Genomic DNA, 6,000 nt, shown 5'->3' on the forward strand with positions numbered 1-6,000 from the left:
TTTGTCAGTTTCCTAAGTATCTTTAAGCAGCAACAAAGATCATGATACAAGCAAATGAACTTTGCAGCACGCATCTGCCGGATTCCAGCCCAACCTGCCCCAAAGGAGAGAGAACTGGAAGGGGAACCGAAACTAGACTAAAATAGGTACGATTCCCTTACTCATAATTGCTCAACACATATCACCAGCAACTCGATGCAGAATTCCTAGGCTTATTGCCAGTTCCCCTGCCGGCTGACCACCTCCACAGCCCTGGCCGTGGCAGCTCAGACACCCCCAGGAAGATTATTTTTTCATCACTTCTTTTTAAAAAGACTCATTTATTTTCTGATACAGTATGCATAACTTAAAATCTACCATCTTAATCATTTGGAAAGTGGTTAAATACATTCCCGTTGTTGGGCAAGCCAATCCCCAGAACTCTCTCCATCTAGCAAAACAGAAACTCTGGACCTGTGAAAGAGCTCGTCACTCTCCTGTCCTGCAGCCCCTGGCAACCACCGATCCGGTTTCTGCCGCCATGATCTGACTACTCCAAGTACCTCATACAGGGACAAGTACACGGTGTCTGTCTTTTTGTGACTGGCTCATTTCACTTAGTATACCACTTCCAGTGTTCACCCGTGTTGTGGCACATGTCAGATTTTCCTTCCTTTCTAAGGCTGAGTAATATTCCATTGTATATACCCAGGGAGATTTTTAAACTATGGATGCTCAGTCGGAATGGCTGGAGCATGTCAACAGTGTCCACATTCTAGGTCATTCCAATAAGTAGGGAAGTGTGGGAGCTGCTGAGGGTTACAGTGACCCAACTTGCTTAGACCAGAATGTTGAGGGTCATCCTTGATCCCTCTCTCTCATGCTTCCCAATCTAAATTTGATCTCCTCTCCTTAAACAGTTGTTCTCGATGTGTGGCCTGTGGCTTTAACAACGGGACCAGTTCATCCCAGTGTCCTTGGGATGCCCTTTGGTCTGGGCAAATTCTCCAATGTCGGTCACCCTCCTGGATCAGTGGCATCAGCGTCACCTGCAAATGATCAGGCCCCGGCACAGACCCACTGATTCAGAAAGTCTAGGGATGAGGCCTAGCACTGTAGGCTTTTACAAAGCCCTCCAGAGGAGGCTGAGGTATGCCCAAGTTTGAGAACCGCTGCTCATCAGTAACTCCTGGGTCTAAAGGCTGAAGACCAGAGCTGCTGCTGCTCCTGGGAACAGCTGTAACACTGCACGAAAACCTAATTTGTGCCATGTGCATTCCCCTCTATCTGCCTGGCCGGGGGGCAAGTCCCCCACTTAAGGCACTGCAGGTCCAGGCTGTGGTACTGGGGAGACAGAGTGGGCACCCTTCACTGAGCTCTGCTTCAGCTAGACGTTCCCGTCCGAATGTGCCTGCTCTTCTCAGAGCTTGCTCCATGAAGGCCTTCTTTTTCTGGTTCTCTATATCCCAAAGTGGTTCTTCCCATTCGACTAGCAGATTTTTATATTATTAATGAGCTTCCAGGGAGAAAACAGAAAAAAACAAGAGTTCTCTTTCTTTACCTCCTATATGAGGTCTCTCTGAGTGGGGGTACCCTCATCTCCACAGCACTTATGACCTCTTTTAAGGCATAAAGTATATTCTGCTCTTTAGTTTTTGGTAACGTCTTGACTAAGATGATTCATGTTTCATAAAATTCACCCTGACAGTGGCTTTTAGTTTTTCAGAGTTGTGTAGCCATCACCACTCGCTAACTTGAGAACATTTTCCTGACCCCGGTAAGAAATCCCATACTCTTGGCATTAACCACCCCCTCCCCGCCCTGCCATCTGCCTCTTCCTAAAGCCCCTAGAAACCATTATTCTATTTGCTCTCTCTGTGGATTTGCCTGTTCTGGATCCTTCATGTAAATGAAATCATGCAACATATGGTCTTTTGTGACTGGCTTCTAGTGAGCAGAATATTTTCAAGGTTCACCCACATTGTAGCTGCTATCTGCACAGCAATCCTTTTTTATTGCTAAATAATATTCCATTATATGGATATACCACTTTGTTTAGCCATTCATCAGTTAATGGATGTTTTTCTCTACTTTTTGGCTATTATGAAGAATGCTGCTATGAACATTTATTGATAAGTTTTTATATGAATGTATGTCTTTTCATTTCTTTGGGATAAGTGCATAATCGTAGAAAAACACTCTGTTTCTTAAACAAATGTTATGACCTCATCTAAATGTTCCTCATAGACTGTAAGCACTTGAAAGCCAACTATCATCTTCTTGTCCCCAGAGGTATGGAGAAAAATACCAAAGGTATTTGCTAACACATATGCCAACTGCATATGTAGACTAGCAGCTTGATTTTTATTACTGTCTCTCTCTTTCGAACTTCCCCTCATCTGTCCTGACTTGAAGGCCTTGACTGTGCCCTGGGCGGGGCCCATCCCTGCTGGGGCTGCTTTGGCCTTGTTTTCACGATCCCCATGACCAGTGCCAGTCCTGGGTGTTCCCTGATGAGGCCCTTTCTCTGCCTCTTCCCCCTTCACCTAATATTCTGTGGCTTCTCGTTTCTGACGTTCTCCATGTTTCCATAGGTCTTTGCTTTCCAGAGTCCCAGTGTGAATCTAGAGGTTTAAATCCTGTAACAAGAGGCAACTTGGGAGATCTACTTGGGGCTACAGAGGTAACCACGATCCACACTCCCAGTTTTGTTTTCATATCACAGCTGGAAGAAACTCTAAAGGAGCTCAGCCGTTCCCAGTCCTTGTCTCCATTTAGAATTGATCTAGAACTTTGCTTAGGGAAAACAGTCCTGAATCACATCCTGTGGAGGATTTATAACTTTTCAGGTCAAAAGAACTGGCCTGGGGTGGAAAACCTCCACATGTGGGGATCTGCAGGGCCCACTGGCGTGTTGGGTAGAAAATGGGCTGGGGTCCCAGGCTTCCTTTCTTCCAGGGGAGTAGTGGGAGTGGTCCCAAAGGAAGGCCAACATTGGGGTTTTAAATCCTTTAACCCACTATCTCTGAAACCCCTGAGGCCCAGGTTACGAAGAGGAGAGTTAATTCTGATGAATTTAGGCTACTAAAAATATTCTCCCTGAAATGTCCAACAAAATGTGCCAAAGGGACTTCAATCATCCCCCATTTTCTTATTTCTCTGTGTCACTTTGCAATGGGTTCTTGGCATCCTGTTAACCAATTCATTCCTTCTATCTTCCCTCATTCCATCCTACCTCCTGAAATAGAAACTCCTTCCTTCTCATCGAAGGTGGATTATGGCTGATCCCTGTGATTATGCTGGAAAGGCTGAGGCCCAGGTCAGCTTTCCAGCTTCTCCTGTGCACAGCGAGTTCTCAGGATCCTTTTGCCCACCAGAGAACACAAGGTCTGAGGACATTTGTGACTGCCACACTGGGCAGAGGTAGCTACTGACATCTAGTGGACGGAGGCCAGGGACAAGGCTGGAGAGTTCTACAATGCACAGAGCAGCCCCATCCCCCTAAGGACGGATTATCCAGCTCCAAATATCAATAGTATTTTTAGTCAGGCTCTTGTCACCACACCCTTCATTTCCATAAGCTTCATAGGTCTGGTCCTGCTCCCAGTTTTCTGTTTCCCATTTGAGATGATCTAAGTCCCAAGCTAGATGAATGTTATAGAGTCTATTAACTTTCACAAAGTCTGATTTCTGAAAATCACCCAGTCACTGTGAAATACACGGCGGTACAGAGCACATTTTCGGGCGTGGTGGTCATGTTCCCCAGACCTTCCTTCAGCAGGCTTTCTGCATCATTGGTGCTGCTTTTCTGCTTGCTGTACCAGACCTGACCTTTGCGAAGCTTCCCAAAGGCCACATGCAATTTCCTTCGTGCTAAAGTCACTGGTGAGTTTAAGCGGTATTTGTAAAAGTAATTGGAATGAAGAAAAATATATATCACCCCTTATTTGCAGAAAGAGCATGTAAATATATTTACAAAGGCACTGGATGCATTTTGGTGAGGGTTTAGTGAATGCCGCTAGAGGACCCTGGTCCCAAATACAGTAAACGGTAAACGTCGCAATAAACGGTGAAGTACATGAAATTGACAATAACTAATTTCTCAGCATTACTAATCTATTTTAATTTACTAACAATTACCATTATCTCATCTGCCTGTACTGGAAGGCCATGCTCAAGGTGGCAGCTTGTCAAAGAGTTTCTTCTTTTTTTTTTTTTTTTTTTTGTCAAAACGATGTGGAGGCAACAGATGGGGACACCAGGGGCATTTAATGTCAAGCTGCCCAGGAGTGTCCAAACACTGCCCTAGGCAGACCCACCAGTGCAAAGAGTGAGTGGGAAACACTCTTTCTACAGGTTTCCTTCTGCAAACTGCACAGTAATTTTTAACACGGGACAATTATAATCCACATATTTGTACTAGCCCTTAATTCTTTTTCCAGCACACATTTTAAATGGGTTATTTTACACATTTGAAAATGACAGTTCTCATAGAAATCTTTCACTTATCTGTGTAACACATTTTTTCCCTCCCACATTACATCAGGAATCATTAGATATTTCGACTGTACTGCCTTAAATTGTGTTGCAGTGAGGAATGCAGAACATGAAGCTATAAAGCTCTCTTTCCCTTAAATTACAGCATACACCATACATTCCTCAAAACTGACTACTTGTACATACTTAAGATATTAACAATGCATTTTGAAGATATGGTTAGTTCTACACAATTGGAATGTTTTCCCAACTGTCCCAAGTTATAGCGCCATGGTAAAAATAACTATTCACCTAATACACAATTTAAATTGTGCAGCTGAACATTGCATCATTCGAAGCTTTCTTTAAAGAACAGAAAAGCTCAAGGCATTGGCTGCACCCCACTCGCTGCTAAGCACCCATTTTTCCCATTGGATTTTGTACCGTGTGTACATGTCTTGTGTATACATGTTATCTGATTATCATTCTGTGAAGGTAATAAGTACACTCCATGCTCTGATATACTACTCTCTACGCTAGCTCCCCTCATACACAAAAAATCCTGAATTTGCTGATACCTTCACTTAATCCCCAAACTGCCAACATGTCAGGGAGAGAGAAGAGAAGACTCACCGGGACTTGCAAGGCTGTGTTGAGAGGCGCAGGCTGCAAACAGGGCATGTAAAGGCACACCTGAAAGTGAGAGTCAATTTAAGCAGAAAACCTCTCCCCCGGAGGCACCTACAGGGAGGGGAAAGAAAAGATGAGAAATGTTCCCAAACCTGCCATAAAAGGTGATGCGTGAAGTTACTTGCCTTGGGTTTTGACTTGCCATGTGCGCGTGCCAGCGCAAGTGCATGCGCGCGCGCACAGACACACTCACACACACACACACACACACACACACACCTTGTATACAAAGAGCTCTATTTTGCAGCAAACATTCTTCATTTATATGCCAGACTTCTGAAAGCCAAGGCTGGGAGGAGTTGAATCAGGGTTACAACAAAAAACTGCAACTTTCTTACCAAATCTGTAACTAATGTTGCAGCTTCCCCTTAGCTGCTGCAGCAGCAGGAAATTAAGAAGGAAGACTCCAAGAATCAGAGGCTCACACTGTGCCCCCAAAGAAGCAACCTGGGCGCAGGCTTTCTTGAGAAATGAATTGTCAGCTCTAAGTCCCTCCCCAGCAAAGCTGTAGGCACATTGCGGTAAGCATATTCCTGCTTACTATCCTAATGCGATACAAAGTAAATCTCACCCTGCAGAAGAGTGGTTGATAAACACAACTGTTTTTATTGTTCACTAACTTGTATAGTCTTTTGCTTGCCCATCCAGCTTTGCCTTCAGATACCAGGCTTCTGGTGCTTTGGAGAAAACATTCTGTGTCTGAAGGAGGAAAGAGCGAGACAAGAGCGAGACAGTCCGCGGAATACTTTGGCTCCTAGAATTTGGGTAGTAAACTTACTCTCTACAAATGCAACATTAAGACAAAATTAACTAACCCATTTCACTGACTTATACTGACATCTGTCAAAGAGAGGA

General features: G+C 44.4%; 1 protein-coding gene across 3 annotated transcripts in view; it reads right to left on the reverse strand.

The window, feature by feature from the left end:
* Window positions 1-5,392, reverse strand: part of LAMB4 (laminin subunit beta 4) — a 98,027-nt gene extending 92,635 nt beyond the window's left edge. For 2 of the 3 annotated variants that reach the window (XM_082691973.1, XM_082691975.1), the window contains exons 1-2: window positions 5,365-5,392; window positions 5,089-5,196 (exon numbers count right to left, since the gene is read on the reverse strand). The gene's annotated coding sequence lies outside the window, so the exon portion shown is untranslated. The remainder of the gene's footprint in view (window positions 1-5,088; window positions 5,197-5,364) is intronic. The other variant, XM_082691974.1, reaches the window with a different exon arrangement.
* Between the last annotated feature and the right edge of the window lie 608 nt (window positions 5,393-6,000).

This window comes from Mustela nivalis, assembly GCF_964662115.1.
Source record: "Mustela nivalis genome assembly, chromosome: 12".
Classification (NCBI taxonomy): Eukaryota; Metazoa; Chordata; class Mammalia; order Carnivora; family Mustelidae; genus Mustela; species Mustela nivalis.